The sequence below is a fragment of the Cricetulus griseus genome (genome assembly GCF_003668045.3).
Source record: "Cricetulus griseus strain 17A/GY chromosome 1 unlocalized genomic scaffold, alternate assembly CriGri-PICRH-1.0 chr1_0, whole genome shotgun sequence".
Taxonomy (NCBI): Eukaryota; Metazoa; Chordata; class Mammalia; order Rodentia; family Cricetidae; genus Cricetulus; species Cricetulus griseus.
The window spans coordinates 76,347,552-76,368,952 of record NW_023276806.1 but is presented as its reverse complement, the minus strand read 5'-3'; positions in this window follow the sequence as shown (position 1 = coordinate 76,368,952).

Here is a 21,401-nt window from a genome sequence, read left to right as displayed (position 1 = left end):
ACATATGCTTATAACCACCAAAGTCTTCACCTGAATGAAAGCTAATCCTACAGGCAAATGGGCCATAGCCATGCTGCTCTTCATTTGCTATCTGAATTGCACTGTGCTACATGAGATACAGCATGGATATAGAAGACCCAATATAGAAAAATATGAAATTTCTAATATTTTACACTCATCATGCCCAAACAGGAACAGTGACAGTATAATTTTCTCTGCATATTGAAATGTGCCCTCTAGAAGTTGAAAACTGCATATGTAACAATCTAAAATGCAAGAAAACATGCTGAAATGTTTTCTGGCTTTAAGTTTTGGAAGAAGTTTATAATGATGATATTGCCAAAAAGGGTTAGTATGCCATTAAAATGTATTGTCACCATAAATATGGTAAATGCTTGCTGTTGCAGATATTTCCCAATAGTTATTAGTTTCTCATTCTACTCAAGTTTAGTAGAAAATATCAACAATTTCTGTGTGGGATGTTGATTCCAGTAATTGGTTCATTGTATGGAAACAGATCTATGAGTGTGAAAAGGAAAGAGAGGCCAAAAATAAACATGTCTGCTACAGTATAGAAAAGCTCAGTGTGAATACAGAAGATAAAATAAGTAAAATAGAAAGACACAAATCTGGTGGAGGTAGGTAAGTTCAGTGTAGAGGTTCTTGTAAAGAACTCATTAGAAAGGTTTCTCTAAAGCTATGAATGTCTGTTCCACCCCACTCTTGTCTCTGAGCTAGATTGAAAGGTGGCATAACAGTGCATGTGGTCCTGATTTGCTGAAGTCACATCTGTAACCTCACATGCAATATCTGTGTCTATGGCCTGTGTTACTTTCCTCATTCTTCCCTAGCTTCAAATTGTTGGGTCACAGGATTTTCAGCTTGGTCTCTTCTCTCTTCTCATGAAGGATTATTATTGGGAGTCTAAATTACATCTCCTTCCCTACTCTCTATGGAGACTATTCACTTTCTCCATCATTTTTTTGTTCTGAACCCGTTTTTCCCTTCCTTTCCATTATACTTACTATTTTGCCCACACCTCTGAGATCACCTCATTGGTTCATATAATACCTTACATCCAAAAAAATTCTATTGGGTTGGTGTCTCTCTCCACATTATTTCACATCCTTTATCAGTAACATGTACAACTTTATGCATGATTTCACTTACTATAATTCTAAATCAAAAGTTCTAATGCAAATCTTGTCTTAAATTCAAGTCATATGTCAAATTACATATTGGATGTCTCTCTGGAGTCTCCATATTCAACTAATTTAACATATTTGACACATAACTCATTTTCTTTTTCTCAAAATTATTCCTCAGTTTTTATTCTAGATTTTACTTTCTAGAAAAAAATTTAACTGGTTTTATTTTCCTAATTCAAAAAACTACAGCTGCCTTTGGCTTTTCGCTTTCCATTTCAATTCACAACAATTACCCTCCACCCTTAGTTATTAACTGCACACTATTTTTTTTGTCTCCAACATACCTACTGTTTCTGTCATGGTCATTTTATGTATAATGTCACTTTTCAGGGTAAGGTTGACAGAATTCAATTAAAAGTAAATATTATCTGTGACACAGGAGACATCTAGTAGTACAGGGAAGTTTAATTTATCCAAAAACAATCTGAGAAGAGATGATATGTGGTGTTCAGTCAAAATTCACATCTCAGGGTTCTGCCAGATGATCATCCCTAAAGAAGGGTAGTAAATGTGGGTAGATCAGCTAATCGATAGATATTTTTCTGTTTGCGTGTCAGGCATTTGTGTAATATGTTTTGTCTTTTTCAGTAGATGTCTGTAAAAATAGAGTTTTAACAAAGCATAGGCAATAAATGAATGTATGTCAGGTATGATTAAAGGGCAACATTATATATTTTCCAGAAGAAAATGGGTGAATATTCAAAAACTGCTGAAAGACAATGTAAAATTGGTAAAGATTTTATTATTTATAGATTTAAAGATAGAGATAGATTATAGATATATGAGATGACTGATAGGTGATAGATATAGATAGATGATAGATTGATAGGTAAATAGATTACTGATGGTTATTTGTGGTGGTTTTTTTTTTTTTTTTTTTGAGACAGGGTTTCGCTGTGTAGCTTTAGAGCCTATCCTGGCACTCGCCCTGGATACCAGGCTGGCCTTCAACTCACAGAGATCCACCTCCCGAGTTCTGGGATTAAAGGTGTGTGCCACCAATGCCCGCTCTATTTGTGGCTATTTTTTATGATTTAAAAAAGCCAGTCACAAGCCATAGAGATCAGACAGTGGTGGTACAGACCTTTCATCCCTGAACTCAAGGAGACAGAGGCAGACTCATCTCTGTTAGTTCAAGACTTTACTGACTAGTGGGGCATTGGTGGCTCAAGCCTTCAAACCCAGCACTTGGGAGGATCAGGGAGGCGGATCTCTGTGAGTTTGAGACCAGCCTGATTTACAAGAGCTAGTTCCAGGACAGCCTCCAGAGCCACAGAGAAATCCTGTCTCAAAAAAAACAACCAACCAACCAACCAACCAATAAAGACTGCACTGAATTACATGAGTAACAGAGCTCACACCTTTAATCCCAGAACTAGAGAGGTATATAGGGAAGAAGCAAGTCAGTCTCAGATTTATTCTCCAGCCACTGAAGACAGGACAGTCCTTTCAGTCTGAGGTAAGAGCTACTGGCTAGCTGCTTTGTTTCTCTGATCTTCAGGTTGAATCCCATTTTCTGTGTCTAAATTTTTATTAATGGTGTTACAGTTAACAGTAAAGATTAAATCCTTCAAGTTTGTCCATTATCTAAGTGAAAATTTTGTTTCTTCCTTCCTGTTCTTTCACAATGTTATTCAGTATAAATTTAAACAAACAACTATTTCCTAAATTGTTTGTATTCAAATAAATAAAACTGATTATTTGTCATTTCAGAGGTATTCACTATTTATATTTTTGCTGAACAAATTCACACTGACTTGTAGTTCCAGAATGTTGCAAGAAACAGGAAAACAATATCTAGTAAGTATAGGGAATAATTCTTCATGTTAAAAGACTTGCTTTAGTAAAAAATTGCATGTTAATACCAAAATATTTTAATTAATTCTACTTTGAAATAGTTATTTAAACACAATGACTCCAGAGATCTCAAAAGTATCAATGAAAAAACTGGGAATGTTTGAAACTTAAGGAGTCAAGGGGACAGCACTTGAAGTCAGATTATAATGAATTCTGATTCATTTCTCATACACAGTCAGAAAGAAATTTTTGAGCATCTGGAAAATTAGGAAAAATAGGTCAAATTGAGGTAGGAATAGAAAATTTATATTCTAGAATTACAACAAGTAGCTAATCATTTAGTTTAAATTTTATGACTGATGGAACATTTTCTATTACATTTTATTTGCTTTTTGCCAGTAATTTATGTGAAATTTACAATGCATGCTGTATCTTACATTCTACACTCAAACTTACGTTATTGGTCTTCATTTTTAAAATGCACTTCATATTTTGTAAATATTAAAGCATCAAATTATATATTGGCATCTATGAAAATATGTATTATTATTTATTTACTTGTGGCACAACAATGTTTAAATAATTTAATAACATTAAAAGTAATTAGGAAAAGTAAATGGAAATGACAAATAAATAAGGAATTAGAAAGCAACAAATTAGATTATGATTTAAATGTGTAAAAAACATCTTAAAATAATTTACTAAATAATATTCTTTAAAAACATCTTGTTAAATATACAGACTACCAGGGCAACCACCTGACAGGGCTAAGTTCTAAGGCTTCATGTTCCCATATATCATGATTTATACATGCCAGTACATGGGTTTTTCCTGCTAGACAGATTATTCTTTCCTTTCAAATTCTTGTCCTTATATTTTTAATTTCTGTTCACTGACAATATTTTTCTCAACTAAAGAATAGATACTAATCAATGTTTTGCTTATAGAGAAATTTATTGATCAGGTATTCTCAGAAATTCTGTAAATTATAGCATAAGTTTAATATGGAGTCTAGGCAGTGGTGGACCAAATATTGGCATTGTTGATCTACCCATCCATTAAGAAATCAACACATAGAAAGACTTACTCCTTAAGCAGAATGAAATAGAACTCTCAAAGAAGAATCTTTGTTGTTTCATTCAAACTACTAGAAGTAGATATTTTGTTAATGTGTAATTCAAATGCCTACCACTTATTCTGTAGTTAAAGACCTTCAATGTCTCAGCAGAGCTAAGTAAGTATGGGTCACAAAATGGTAGGGAAGAGAAAAGAGGAGAAAAAATAGTCGACTCAAGAATGAGGAGGAAAATGATGAGAATTCAAATTAGACCATATTTGCCTGTGGAAGGGTGACATTGCAAGGATCCAGGTATTATACTGGCCTGCCCTTGTCACCTGGTAGAATGCACTTAGACAGTACTGTGGTCAGACCAGGTGCAAAGGACCCCATGAAATAAAAAAGAACTCCATCTACTTATGCTTGTGGATCCTCTCTCTCTCCTGCTCTCTTGCTCTCTTTCCTGCTATCCCCCTGGGACAGACAGGGCTATTCCTGTTTCCCTTCTGTTCTCTCTCTGTCTCTGTGTCTCTGTGCCTCTTTAGGTCTTTTCTCTTTCCCCCAATCCCTTCCCTTTCTAATAAAACTTCTCACTAAACTCTGACTGTCTGGCATGTTTGTCCCTCTGCCTAGGTCTTCCTTGACTGCTATGGAATCTGACAAATTTCACCACAGTTTATCATAACAGATTTGAGTGAAACAGTCACATTTATTGAGGCTGTGCCTTGAGAACAGATGTGCTGAGTGTCAGTGAGAGAAACAGTCTTTTTTGTACATGCAGAAACACACAAACTGAAAAGAACAAGAAATGCATCCTTACACTCGTATCAGTGCAAAGATGGAAGCACATACACTTTAATATATCTGCTGTATCATTTAACAAGGAAGAAAATATTAATGCAAAAAATGAGAAGACAACTATTTGTAAAACTTACAAGACTGAGATAAAAAAACAGAACCAGTTAAACTATTTCTACAAATGCATTAAACAGCATGATGGAAAAAATTTGATTATGAAGTGTCACATATTTCTGCTCCTTTCCCATCCACCGTCCCCTCTTCTTGGGATAGCATTGACCAGAAGGTGAAAAATGTGTGTCTCATCCTCTCTCAAAGTGTGGCCCTGATGCAACATGGCTGCTGTGTGTGGTTCAGTAGCTAAGAAGAGATTGCCATTTTCCCACATCCATGGTTTCTGGAAAGTGGATTCATATGAACTACATTTTTGTGGTCTCTGCACCATTTCCAGAGTAGTTTACTAAAACTGATCATTAGTGTAAAGTGGTAGTAGTGGGAGCCATTGACATTTCCCAGGTTCTAGATAACCTTAGACTTAGTGAGTGGGGGTTCCTTGATTTTCCCTCACCAGCCCTCCAATCACGGTCACAAAATTCCCTAAAATATGTACAGCAAGTATCTGCACCTTCATACAATTAAGACACATATGAAAAGACTAGAAAATTTAAAGAAAGACAAATTACAAAAAATAAACAAAACGAAAATAGGTTTATGACATAATTTTGATATCATTATACCAACTATATAAGGTAAGAATGCAAGACAGCTCACTCCTCCTCTTCTTCCTTTGTCATTCTCCTAGCTCCCTCCCATGAGGGAGCAGAAAGATTGAGTAGGAGGAAGAATAGAAGTAAACAAGAAAGGCAATACTATGATAGAGGGAAAAATTTTAGGTTTAAAGAGAAATCAGGCACAAGGGAAATGTCTGGAGATCTACAAAGATGACACCAACTAAAAATCTAAGCAACAGAGGAGAGGCTACCTTAAATGCCCTCCTGTGATAATGAGATTGATGACTGACTTATATTCCATCCTGCAGCCTTCATCCATCAGGTGGTGGAAGTAGAAGCAGACATCCACAACTAATCACTGTACTGAAATAGAATCCAGTTGCAGAGAAGAATGAATGATGATCAAAGGGGTCCAGATCAGGCTGGTGAGACACATGCAACAGCTGACCTGAACAATGGGGAGATCTTGGTCCCCAGACTGATAGCTGGAAAACCAGCACATGACTGATCCAGACACCAGGAATCTGCGTTTCAGTGAGACCTCAAAAATCCTTGGGGCCTCCTGTAGTAGATCAGTACTTATCCCTAGCATAGGTGTGGACGTTGGGAGCCCATTCTACATACAGGGATACTCCATGAGCCAAGACACACAGGGGTGGGCCTAGGCCCTATCCCAAAGGATATGAAGACTCTGATGGCCCCCTATGGAAGGCTTCACCCTCCCTGGGGAGCAGAAAGGGTTTGTGATAGGTAGGGTTTTAGTTGGGAGGTGGGGTGTCAGGGGAGTAGGAGAGGGAGAGGGAACTGGGATTGACATGTAAAACAATCTTGTTTCTAATTCAAAGAAAAAAGAAAAAAAAAGAACGCAAGACAACATTGGCTTCACACTTGTGGCTTTTTAAATTTACACGAAAAGAAAGGGAGCATATTCTTACAGTCAACGTTCCAACAGAGTAGGACAATAAGAATGAGTGCAATCAAATTAAATTCCTACTATGCATATACAAGTTCTCTTTAGGGAAACACATTTTCAATAATTCCCTTAAAAGTCTCTCTCTTATATAATGCTTAGTTGGAGTTATAGAGTTTCTATTCAGTAAAAATAAATAAATTTGATCAAATATATTTAGATATGTACACACATACAAATTATAGTGAATATGTTTTCTTTGTGAAAGTACATGGCACATTTACAAATGTTTTAAATATTCAATTTGTACTGACAAATATTTAAAAAGTTTTCAAAACTGACACTTACAAGGCATATTATCTCATCAAAACACATTTCAGTCAAGTTAGCTTTCCACTATGTAACAAATATCTGAGCTAAGAGACAAAGAAGGGAAAGTCTGGTTTGTGTTTTTGGCTGGAGAGGTTTTGACCCATGTTGTGTTGCCATCATTGCTTGAGATCTATTGAACTACATAGTGGTAGAAACACACAAGAGGAAAAACTTGGCCACCACATAACCACATAACAAAGGACCAAGTTTTTCCTGTGTCCTTGTGGTCTTAGGGAATGTCAGTGATGTCAAACTTTAGCTCTTAAAGTTTCTCACTCTTTCTCTTTCCATTAGTCTCAAGCTAGAAATCAATTTATTCACACATTATTGGGGATATCTAAGAGTCAAATTATTTACACCTGAAAATATTATATAAAATTCAAAATCTTACTATATGAAAATAAGAGTCTGTTACTAAATAGCTAACACCAATATATCAAAAGGGATTTTTCAAATATCTTAAATATATGAAAAAAGAATAATATATGCAAATGTCTAATTCAATGGCAAATAAAATGTATGATGTTTTGTGTCTTCAGAATATAGGTGTCAAATATAAGCAAGTTATCTGTCAGTTTTGCACTTGAGACCATACACTCCATCTTCTTTAAGAGCACAGGTTTTTCCCTCCATCCCCAGCACTCCAAACTCCCTCTCTTTGTATTTCCAGTGGACAGAAAATGTATTTCTTCTTAAATTAACAAATCATGTCCAGTCCAACTAAACCATGTAACATCTGTGATCTACTCATGGTCTTTCATTTAATTACTATCTGGCTATTTGCATGCAAAACTCGAAAAGGGAGCAATAGCAACAGAGATGACATTTGAAAAGCCTAAAATATTACCCTCTAGCCCTTTACTTAACACCACTGCCTCATTCTCCCAGCCAGTTCTGGCAATCCCACTCTGTTCTGCCTCCTGCTTGGCGACAGCAATGCCTCCAGCAATTGAAGGACATTTGACTTTTAAAGGAAAGAAAATAGCAAGAGAAGATAAATGATACAATATTCCTCCTTCTTTCATCCTTGATTTTACATGAACTGTAGAAATACAAGGCACCAAATACAAGAAACTTAACACCAAGGATGTCACCATATTAAATAGTGATGCCCATGTCAGTAGCAGAGAGGGGAACCTGACTGATCTCTGATTTTACTTGTCTACTCCCATTTTTTGTCATGAGAAACTTATAGGGCTTTATTTTTAAAACATTATTTTTAATGCATGTACAAAGATAATATTCAGGAGGTCATGAGATGGTTCAGTGGTTAAGAAAGCATAATACTGATCTATTTTTAATTTATTAATTCAGTTGCTTCTGGCTGTCTTCTTAGGGAAGAAGCTAGGGGGATTCTCACCCCTGGAAATTTCTGCATTAGAGGTCACTTCTACCTCACTTCCCCTCCCCACCTCTGGAGTCAATTACTCGTCAGGGTTTAATGCCTTCCAAAGGCTCATCAGAACCACTTTGCTTTTATTATTTCTACTGTTTTGTTTTTATTTCTCCTAATTACTTTATTCCAAATTCAGATGCCTGTGTACTGACTACTGTATACTGAAAGTCTGACTAGGTTTTAGAGAATCTATCTGTAACTGGGAGAATGCCAAGTTCTAAAGTCCTGTAAGACTTGCAATTAATAGATTTCATATAATAAATCCAAAGAAGCCAGAATCATAGACCATTGTCCCCATGCAACCATTCTCCCCCGTCTCTCCTCCTCTCTCTCATTTATTTTTTCTTTTTCAATATATTTTATTGAGTCTGTGGAAATGGCTCAATAGCTAAGAGCACTGGTTAGTCTTCCAGAGTAACTATGTTCAATTCCAAACACCTTCATGACATCTCACAACTGTCAGTAGCTTTGTATTCCAGGGGACCAGACATACATTCAGGCAAAACACCAATGCATTAAAAAAATATTTTTACATTTATCTGAATATTGTTTCTTCCCTTTCTGCTACTCCCATCTGCTGCCTAACCCCTCTCTGATCCACATCTATTACTTTTCTGTATTTCATTTGAAAAGAACAAGCTAATAAAGAATAATAAAATATGTAACTAAATAAAATATAATACAAAAATATATCAATTTTTGACAATACAGATCAATATAAATTAATGAATGAAACCAAATAGAAGGCAAAAGAATCAGAGCCCCACTTTTATCCACATTCCAATATTTCAATAAATGTACTAAACTAGAAGTTATAGTATAAGTTCTAGTATATATGCAGGAGACCTGGTATAAACTCTTATATGCCCTCTGTGTGCTGTTTCAGTCTCTATGAGATCATACGAGCTTTGCTCCATTCTAGAAGGCCTTGTTCTCCTGGTGTCCTCTTTCTGCCTCCTCTTCCATGAGGTTGATTTAGCTCTGAAGGAAGGTACTTGATGGAGACATCCCATTTAGAGCTTGGTGTTCAATTCTCTCTCTCTCTCTCTCTCTCTCTCTCTCTCTCTCTCTCTCTCTCTCTCTCTCTGTGTGTGTGTGTGTGTGTGTGTGTGTGTGTGTGTGTGTGTGTGTAATGTTTTGTTGTGTTGTGGGTGTTTGTATTTGTTCCTATTGTCTGCAGGAGAGAGCCACTCTGATGATGGCTGAATATGTCACTCATCTACGAGTATAGTAGAATAGCATTAGGAGTCATTTTATAACTACATTTTTTAGGACAGTAGTCTTTTATTTTATCATAGAACTCCATGCTATCTAGATTCTATTTCTTGGTTATCCAAGCAGTATCTGGAGTGGGTTCTATCTCATGAAGTGAGCTTTAATTCAAATTATACATTAGTGGTTACTCCCATAAGATTTGTACCATTATTGGCCTAGCAATATTTTGCAGGCAGGACAGACTGTAGATCAAAGGATTTCTGGTTGGGTTGGTGCTCACCTTTCTCATTTGGTAGCATGAAGAGTGTAGGGAGAAACCATGATTAGAGCTACTGCTGAACATGCCCATTTGGGCATGGTCATAGTTGCATAACAATGGTTTAAGAAGGATGGAGCCAAGTGCGTGGCTCTCTCTTGCTTGGCTGAGCTGACTGGGAAGCATTTCTGGGTCGGTCCTGCACAGATGCAAACATGGTCACTGGTTCCCTTGCATGAGTATTTTCCCCTAATAAACTACTGGGTATTAATCTATCTCTGACTCCACTTTGTAATTATCAATACTAGAGTATCTTTCTGTAGGGGATGCTGCAGTCATGCCTGCTTGGGGGGTTGGCTACAGGTGTGCCTGACTATACCTCAAGGGCATGGTCAGGATGATGGAGGGAAGTTTTAAGAGTGAGGGACGCTCACATGGCAGGCCTGCTTTCACTTTCATCTACAGATTGCTGTACTTACTGCTGCCTGCCAACTGGCTAGGTAGCTCTGTAAGCAAAGCTTTTCCCTATTAAATTCCCTTGTATTTTTACCAGGCTCCATACTGGTAATTTCCCACAATATCTGGTTGTCAGAGCTGTATATTATAAACCTAGGCATTCAGCTAGAAACTCAGATAGGCTCTGTGTCCCAGAAACTAGATGTAAAAGTGCAAAATACCCAGGATAGGGTTGATGAATCAGACAATGCCATTCAATCAATTATTGAAGATCACAAATTTGAGTCTAGATTAGAATGTTTGGAAGATAATTTACAGAACAGGGCTGAAAGATTAGAATGGTCCATACAGTAAATTGCTGAGGACTCAAGATCAGCAAATCATGACCTCAAATCTAGACTCCAATACCTAGAAGGCAGTTTTCTTACCATCCAGATGCTGTCTAAGGACAAGCATATTAAAGACCAGAAAAACGTGTAGAAATTGAAACTTTTCATGAGGATAACATTACTAGGCTTAAAGATCATTGGGATGCCTCAGAGACAGAATCACTCCACTCTGAGGGACCTACTTCACCCAGGTATCATGATTATTCTTCTAACATTTTTACTCCTACATCATTAGTGTACCCAGCTACCATGGTAGAAAAGCCACCTTGTAAGAAACACCCTCAGGGAGAGATTGCTAATGTATGGCAACCTATACAGATGAAGGATCTTAAGAATATTAAAGAATCAGTTGTTTCATATAGCCCACATGTAAAACAGCTATTACATTCATGGGCAACCTTTAAGAGGGTAATACCCACAGACTGGGAAAGACTGGTGGCAGCTGTACAAGAGAATTCATGCCAAATCCAGTGGAAGGCATTGGTGAGGGAACCGGAGAAGCTCCTTGAGCATCAGGGCAAAAAAGGGAGGTTTTGAAGCCCTCTCATATAAGATTCTTGGTGAGATTATTTATGCTAACCCATAGGCTCAGGCTGAATATAAAAACCATATACTGTCCCTATGGGTGAAAGCAGCTTTAAACGCCTGGGATAAGGTTCATGTGCCAGAACACCTAGAAGCTTATACCAGGGACCCACTGAACACTTCCAGGCCTTCTTACAAAGGTTAACAAGGGCAGTAGAATTACAGGTAACAGATCTGGAAACAAGACAATCAATTGCATATCTAATAGCTTATGAAAATGCAAACCCAATATGCAAAAGAAGACTTTTGCCTTTAAAGATCAGATCAGCTCCACTAGAAGAATGGGTTTGTCATGCAGCCAACATTGACTATATTGAGCAAGATGCTGGAGCTTGGGTAAGAGAAGCCATCTCAAAAAGTTTAAAAAGCAACAGGAAATTAAAAAGTTCTAGAGGTGAGGACTCAAGTGCTTGGGAAGCAGAAGCACCTTACAGAGGTCAACATAGGTACGAGAGGCTAGAGGCTACTACTACTATGAAACAGAACCTTGGGTAGGAAGAGCCTTCCCTAGGAGACAACAAAGGCGCCAGGAACCTAGATGTTTCAGTTGTGGTAGAATAGGACATATCAAGAGAAATTGTAGAAAAAGAAATTCTATCAATCCCTCATACAGAACGCCACTGCCTTCTGAATTGTGTAGAAGATGTGGTAAGGGCAGGCACTGGACCAATGAATGTAGATTGACCAGGGACACCCAAGGATACCCGCTAAGGCTGGGAAACCCTGAGGGGGGGGCTCAAGAAGTCCCCCACATCGAGAAAGGTCTGGTCATTCCCAGTAGCAGCGGAAGACAATCTCTCACAGAATGAATAGATCTTTGCCTATTGTGAAAAATAATACTGCTCTAGATGGTAGTTTGGCTAGTGATGAAGAATCACTAGACAAAATGAGAAACACATATTTTGGTAAACTTCTATTAATGATAAAAGGACTCAGTTGAAAGTGAGAATTAATAATAAAATTATCACTGTTTTAATAGACACTGGGGCGGGAGTGACTATTATTACCCAAAAGCCATGGCCTCAGAAATGGCCTCTTAGAAAGGCAAATGTACAATTTTTAGGAATCAGGACTCTATATAGAGTTCGACGCATTGTTACCTCGGTGGTCTACATTGGACTGGAAGGACAGAAAGGGAGACTGAAAGCACATGTGGCAGATATAGCTATAAATCTCTGGGGTTGTGATCTTTTACACCAATAAAATACTCAGATTAATATTCCTCCAGTGTCACATACAAAATATGTATAATCTTTACATAGTAGAGAAGATCTGGTAAGATGCTATGGAAAACGGTTACCAACCATCCCAGGCTGTACAGAAATTAGGTACAAATGGCAGACCCTCAGAGGAGCCAAAGGCCCTGCCACTGAAGTGGCTTACAGATTAACCTGTTTGGGTAGGAAAATGACCTATGACCTCTGAGAAGCTAGAGGCTTTAGAATAGTTAATACAGGAAAAGCTAGAGTCTGTTCTCTAGCTATTGGAGGGCTCTACCAGCCCTTGGAATGCTCCTGTATTTGTCATCAAAAAGAATTCAGGTAAGTGGAGAATGCTGACAGACCTGAAAGCCATTCAACCAATGGGGTCTCTGCAGCCTAGGATGCCATTGCATTCCTTGATGCCTAAAGGATGGCCTATCATAGTCATTGATCTAAAAGACTGTTTTTTCACAATACATTTACAGGAAAATGATAGAGAAAAATATGCATTTACTGCACTAACTCTTAATATTTCACAGGCAGTTAGGAGATATTAGTGGAAGGTTTTGCCACAAGGAATGTTAAATAGTTCTACTTTGTGTCAACACTTTGTACAGCAACCTTTGGAAATAATTCATAAGAAATTTTCACACTCTCCTGTTTATCATCACAAGTATGATATTCTTTTATCAGATTCTAATAAAGAGACGTTGGAAAGTATGTTTGAAATGGTGAAGGAAGTTCTGCCTAATTGGGGGGTACAGATAGCCCCAGAAAAGATACAAAGTGGAGATTCTATTAACTATTTAGGTTACAAGATAGACTTACAAAGAATCTGGCCACAGAAGGTACAAATTAGGAGAGATCATTATCAAACTATGAATTCTCTTCAGAAATTATTAGGGGAAATTTCTCAACTCCAGAAGATTATTGGGGTAGAAGGTCATGACTTAAAGCCTTTAAAAATTACCCTTAAAGATGATAAGGTCCTAAACAGTCTGAGAATATTATCCACTGATCCCGAAAAAGAGTTAAAATGAGTAGAAAACAGAATATTGGATGCACATGTAGATCAGACAAACTATGATTTAGACTTTATTCTGGTTATCTTGCCATCCAGAGAATACCCTTCTGGGATTCTGATGCAGAGCAAAGACACTACTATATTGGATTGGATATTTCTGCCACATAAACAGAATAAAAAGTTAAAGACATAGAAAAGATTTCTGATTTGATTTTAAAGGGCAAATTAAGACTTCATCAACTGTCTGGAAAAGATCCAGCAGAAATTATAGTACCTTTAACTAATGAAGAAATTTCCTCCTTATGGAAGGATAATGAATATTGGAAAATAGCTCTTACTGATTTTTTAGGAATGATTAGCAACAACTATGCCAAAACTGACAGAATTAAATTCATAAAAAAGACAGTTTGGATTCTTTCACATATTGTAAGACAAACTCCCATTTCTGGAGTTCTTACCTTCTACACTGATGCCAACAAATCAGGTAAGGCAGGTTATAAATCAGTTGAGGTAAGTAAAGTAGTTCAAATTGTATATTCATCTGTACAGAAGACAGAATTATATGCAATTCTCATGGTACTTATGAATTTTACAGAACATCTTAATATAGTTACTGATTCTCAATATGGAGAGAGAGTCATGTTACACAATGAGAATATAGAATTTGTTCTTTATAATACAGAATTAACTTGACTGTTTATACAATTATAGGAAACATTCAGAAATAGAAGTAATCCTATATACATTACACATATCAGATCTCATACAGGTCTGCTAGGCCCACTATCACAAGGCAATGATATGATTGATCGTTTATTAATTGGAAGTGTGCTAGAAGCCTCAGAATTTCGTAAGAAACATCATGTAATAGCAAAGGTTTGAAAAAGACTTCTCCATCAGTTGGCAACAAGCCAAGGAGATAGTGAGAAACTGTCCTACTTGTTCTTTTTATAATCAAACTCCATTGCCAGCAGGCTGTAATCCTAAGGGCAGTAGGAGAAATGAGGTTTGGCAGATGGATGTCTTTTACTCTGCAGAATTCGGAAATTTGAAATATGTGAATCATATTATAGACACATTTTCAGGGTTCCAACTGGCTACTGCTCTTAACTGTGAAAAAGCTGATTCTGTTGTTTCATGTTTGCTAGAGGTAATGACAGTTACGGGAATACCTGCACAAATAAAAACTGACAGTGCTCCAGCATATTTCTCCAAAAAATTGTAACAGTTTTTCAAATATTATAACATTAAACCATCTCAATGGTATCCCACACAATCCTTCAGGATAAGCAGAGGTTGAGAGATCTAATAGAACACTTAAGGAGATGCTCCACAAACAAGCTTGGAAGACTAAACCCCCAAAACATAGGTTGTATAATGCCTCATTAACACTAAACATTCTTAATATCAATGAGAAAGGAAAAATGGCTGCAGAACAACACTGGACGACAGAAAACACTTCTGAATGGAATCAGCCAGCATAGTTCTAAGAAGTATTAACTTCTGTATGGAAATCAGGACATGTTTTAAGTTGGGGTAGGGATTTTGCATTGGTTTCCACAAGAGAAGAAAAACTTTGGATACCATCAAATTTGATCAAGATTTGAGTTGAAAAAGAAAAACCTCTCGACAAGGACAAATGACAGGTATTCAACTAAGGTATATTTCATAAACTAAATAGAGATGTCCCAAAGGAAAGGGAAGTGTTTTGCTTTTGTCTTCACAGGAAAACTCATCTCCAAAGGTCAAAGGACACTGCATGGAAAGATACTTAAGAAGAGAAGGTAGCTATATCCATCAAACAAAAGGAACGTGCCATACAGTAAACTTCAGAGCTGTCTCTCAGAGAACTCTATTTATTTTTATTCCCTAGTCCCTATTCAGTTAAACCAATGCTAGATTTAGAGGTGAATTTGGCTTTCCTCCTCTAAAACACAAGCAGGTCTTTTTAACTAAACTTTTAGATACAAACTTTCTGTATTGTATCAAGAATCCAATTGATGTAATGCAGAATAAGAGAAGAATTTGGGGACTCTCTTTGTCTTTTCTTGGCCCTTTCCTTCAAGGTATATACCCTCTCATAATTGTTATGCTCCCATGGTTGCCTTTTTTAGTATACATACTTACACATGCAAACATTTCTTTGCTAACATTTATGTTTTGAGTCCCACACAGCTAATTAATACCAGCCTGACAGCAATCTGGACACCCTTGAAAGAAAATGAGCCACACCTCCTCAACTGCACTGGATCCAACTTGCTCCATTTCAACTGACACTCCCACCAAACCTTGGGTACTGACTTCAATCAAATTGAGAAATTTCAAGTGAGATCTTCAGTCAAGTGAATCCCATCTAACATTCATTCAAGACTTTCACTATATTAACATTTTCTTCCTACAGGACCCCCACAAGGCTATCGTCATCCCATTTCAGCAGGAAATAACTTGGAGGATGCCATGCCTCCTTTTCCCCATTGTTGTCATTTAGGAGAGTGTATACCTAGTTAGGGATAGCTTCCTATTGTTTATAGTTGGAATTGGAAGGAGGTGTTCAGGCTTGGACACTTCTTTCAGATGGCTCTAGGTTTTAGTTAAAATAGACATAGTTAGGATGTGACATAAGCAGATTGTTGTAACTTCTTATATTTCACCTTTATGATTGTTAATTTTGGAAACTTCACACTGTTAAGATTTAATCCTCTTTTAGACTAAAAGGGGAATTGTAGGGGATGCTGTGGCCATGCCTTCTTGGGGGCTGACTACAGGTGTGCCTGACCATGCCTGCAAGAGCATGGTCAGGTGATGTAGGGAAGGTTTAAGAGTGAGGGATGCTCATGTGGTGGGCCTGCTTTTGCTTTCATCTTTGGCTTGCTGTACTTACTGCTTCCCCGCTGGCTGGCTAGGTCACTCTGTAAGTAAAACTTTTCCCTATTAAATTCACTTGTATTTTTACCTGGCTCCTTATTGGTGATTTCCCACATTATCTTTCCATATCTTAGACACTAGAACATGGTGGTGATGGTTCTATATAGGCACCAGCTCGTTCTGTCCATGTTCAATGAGTTGTATGGGTATTGTCTTCAACAAATGACCCTTGCTGTCAGTTTGTGTAGAGCAGCCTATTTCTTGGCAGCAGCCTGGACTATTGGGGAATTAAGAAGAAAGCAGCAGCATTGAAGTGTTTGCTGAGAATCAGCATACATAAGCTCTGTTCCTTACATGCTCAAGAATGTACCTTGTACAGGTAGCCATAGTTGGTACTATAAGTGACAACCAGATTGTACTGGTTATGAAGGTGTAAAGAAGTCACAGAGAGCAGCTTAGGCTTGGCCCTATATGACAGGGTTGGAGTTCCAGAAGACAGCCAAGGAGAGGTGATTGGTGAAAACTCAACCCAGTTACTGCAGAATACCCCAGCATTTTGGAGATTGCCATACCATGAGTTGAACAAGAAGAAGCAAAAGAACGTAGTGGAGCTGGTTTGAGACTAGAAGACATATTGTATATGCTGCAGAGGGCAGAACCAACGAAGTTACTCAAGCCATCTGGAGAAGCCTAGAAGACTATGAGTGAATACCAGACATTGAAAATTGATGTACAAGTGCTACTTGAGTTCATTTTTTCTATGTTGAGATCATAGCTGTGCTCTAATTCATCCCTCTTGAAGTGATGAAGTACTTAATTTATTATTTTATTTTACATGACCTCACAGTTGAGGGACTTTGAATATTGAACACTGGATTTAAAAGAGACTGGCTTTTTCATTGTTTGAATTTATAAAGACTGTGTGACTTTTAAAATTTGGAATGTTTATATTTTAAGGTTGCTCTTAATATGTAATTTTGGGGAGACAAGAAAGACAAGGCTATGGCTTAATAGTCATATGTTTGCGTATCAAGTTGATAAGGCATTAATTGTGCTCTCTAGTTTAATACCAACTTGAAACACGCTAGAGTTATCTGAAAAGGGGGCCACACAATTAAGAAAGCACTTTATAATATCTAGCTGTACAGCTTTTTCTTAGTGTTTAACAGGGAAAGTCCCAATCCATCGTGAGAAGTTCCATTTCTGAGGCTGGTTGTGCTTGGTTCTGTAAGGAAGAAGACTGAGCAAGCTGTGATGAGAAAGCCAGTAAATAGCAGCCCACCATGGCCTCTGAATTGGTACATGCCTCCAGGTTTCTGACCTGTTTAAGGTCCTGTCCTGACTTCCTTCAATGATAAACTATAATGTGGAAGTATAAGCCAAATAAATCTCTCTCCCCAAGAGAAAAAGAAATGTGGTGACTTTGGTGTAGAAAGATCAGAGTGGGTACAAAATATTTGCTGAACAAGCCTGAAACACCTGAATTTGATCCCCCAAACCACATTAAAAAAACCCAGATATGAGGCTGGAAAAAAGGTCCAACAGCACTTGCTGCTCTTGAAGAAAACTAAAATTTGGTTCAAAACATACATTTTGGGGAGCTCACAATGGCCTGAAATTCCAAATCCAGAGGAACCAATGCCTCTAGCCTCTGCAAGCAATCTATATATTTGTACATGCACACAGACATGTATGAATAAAATTATTTTAAAAATAGCCAACATAATGTACTTTCAGAGGACTCCAATACATTTTTCCAGAAACCACATTGTATGGCTTAAAACCACCTATAAATCTAGCTCAAAGGTATATATGATCCTCCCTGAGCTCCACTTCTCCTTGCCCTCATGTCACAGACCCACTACACCCCAAAATACCTAGACATAATTATAAAAATTAGTTAAATGAACATAAAGAATGATAAAAGAAGTTGCCCTTTGTCATTCACAAGCATGTGCAAATCCTCATACTGATACATAGCCCATACAGAAAAAGTACAATATTTAATGATACCTAAATAAAATGTGGAAATTGGGGTATGTGGTTTCATGGTATTGCACTTATCAAAAATTGCCAAGGCTCTGGAATTCATTCCTAATACTACAAAAATAAACATACACAAAACACACAGATCAACAGATATACATACAGCAATACATACAGCAAAAGAGAGAGAGAGAGACAGAGAGAGACAGAGACAGAGACAGAGAGACAGAAAGAGATAGAGAGAGAAAGGTAAGAAGAAACAAAGGAAGAAGAAAGTGAGAGAGACAAAGGAAGAGGAAGCAAGGATGGAAAGAAGTAAGGAAGTAAGGAAGTAAAGAAGGCAAAGACAAAGAAACCTTCTAGCTATCACAATCTGTTAACCAGACAGTCAAAATCTCCCTTCAATGAAAGTTCAGAAATAAGTTCAATTTCAATCTTTCTTTAAATGATTAATATGAACTATTAAGAAATGCTTCATGATTATAATATTTGTGACACAAGCATGAGGACCTGGGATCTGATCCCCAACCCATGTTAATGCCACTTGGCACAATCACTCTATTTCCCAGTTCAGAAATTGTGAACAAAAGACTGTTGAGGTCAGTCCTATCAGGAGCTCTGGGACTGAGAATTGGAAGACCATACCTCAGTGAGTAAGGTAGACTAATGGCACAGGATAATTCTAGATATTATGTGAATCTGGAATCCTAAAAGGGCTTTATGAAGTGGTAAATTAGGATAAAATATTCAAAAACTTAAGCACAATAATAAGATGACAGAGCCTTTTCTATAATTATTTATATCCTAGTTTAATATATAATATACATATGTTGTCATTAGGTTTAACTCTCACATAGGGTTTCTAAGTCAATAGGAACAGCTCATCAGAATATCCATATCTTGGTTTATAAGAAGTGAATTAAATACTCCACAAAACTCCAGAAGTGACCAACAAGCTGCTCAAAGAAGAAGCAGGCAATTTTTCAAAATAGCCCCATTGGACTACTCCCTCCCATTGGAGGGAGCCCAGTTCTTAAGAAACTGCAACCAAATCTCTCTCCCAGGAATAATGCAGGATACTATCCAAGAACTTCTTTAAAATCAAAGCCCCATTTTCCATTGGTTAAGAAAATAATACCCATAAACCAAACCCATGGTGTGAGCATTCCACAAGAGCCAACCTGAACTAAACACAGTGGATGAAGAAAAGTCCAAAAAGACTTGGATACAGACATCCATGTGTAGGAGGAAAATATCCAGGTGTTGAGGTGAACACAGGGATGACATCATCAGAACTCAAACATTTAAAACCAGACAGGTAAAGAAAAAACAGGAAGCTCAATCTGAAATGAGGAGATGGCCAGCTGGCAACTGCCAAGTCCAAGAAAACACCTGAGTGCTGTCCTTTTCTGATTCATCAGCAGAAAGTAAACCCTACAGGCTATCTGTCCAGTTTCCACTGAAAACTGAATAGCAAGCCATGTGGTCAAACTGGTTTGAATGGAAACTGAAGAGCAGCACACATAGTTAAGTTCCTAAACAACTCAAACAGAGGATAAAACATCTCTGAAGGTAAGAAACGGGAGAAATCTGACTTTGATCTAATTGGTCTATAAGTCTTTATACAATGAGGCTGTGTTTATCTTTTACAACATCGAAGAACAATTTGGAATTTTTTCCCCTTACAAATGGTCATAAGCAATGTGGTATACAAGTAAAGGAATCTCACTATAAAAATTAAGGTCCATATGGCCTGCAGTTTCAAGACACACAAAGTCCCAGAGCTGAGAGGGAGAAGTGGGCAGAGGTCCCCACCCCTAACCCAGAAGCTGTCTCCATTTGACATCTACTTGCAAAAGTAAAATTAGTTTCTCCAATGGAGTCTCACTGGGTATAAAAACTACACTCAAAGGCAGACCCCATAACCAGAAGTAGACATCCAACACACAAAAAGCTAAGTACTATTTTTTATAGATTTTTGCCTTACATAGCTTTGTTTGGGCACATATTATCTCAATCTTTTGCTTGTATATCAGGATTTTCAGTTTATTGTTGTTGTGTGTGTCCTGTGCATTTTCTTTATTTCTTAAATTATGTTTTGTTATTGTTTGTCTGTTTGTTTATTTTTTAAAGAAAGTATGGGAAGTTAGGTAGGAGTTGGTAAAGGGGGAATAATGATCAGAAAATATTATAAGAAAACAGTTAACCTAGGTATTGTGGCACATACCTTTAAACCCAGCACTCAGGAGGGAGAGGCAGGTCTATTTCTGTGTGTTCAAGGCTAGCTTACTCTGTAGTGAGTTTCAGAACAGCCAAGCTTTTGAAGAGTGACTCTGTCTCATAAATAAATAAGTAATAAATAAATAAACAAACAAATAAATAAAATAAGGTTAAGCTGACATGATGATCCAAAATATGAAGCACTCCTGGTGATTTACAAGTAAGGTTAATCAGGATTTCAGCAATTTAGCTTTGTAAGGCATCTATTAAATCACATGTATTCCTATTAAAAACTACTTGTAAATGTGGTTAATGTCATTGGGAAAGAGAACTTCATTGAATGAGGCTAGGAAAGTGGCCAATACTTTTGCCGATTTCCTCTGAAATGCTGCTTTCAAAAAGGAAAAAAAATAATATGATAGCATGAAACCATGTACAATAGTAAGTTTCAAAAATATAAAATAAACCCTGTATACTAATGTAAATATTCTTGTTGTATTGATGAATGCAGCATTAGTACATTACTGTGGCTGGAATCAAAATTTTCTATGCAAGAATCCCCCAAAGGATAACATATAAATTTAATGAAATATCTAAACAGAAATGTTATTGATAGTGATATGTCATGTTGTTATTTACATAACACTACAGATTCTATAGTAAACAACCTCTGTCATAATTTTGACATTATTTATACAACCCAAGAAAACATTGTTAAAAATTAAAGTAAAATATGAAATGAAATGTTTTGGTTGATGTTTAAATGTATTAATCATATGCAAGTGTCAGCTTGAATAGAAACATAAAACCACTTTGATAATTGCCTTGTAATAAGTTCTATTAAAATATGTGGTGACCAGGAAACTTGTTTCTGGGGATCTGAAATGTACATGAAAGTTTCGATCCTGCCTGGTCCTGCAGCCGTTCACTCCCA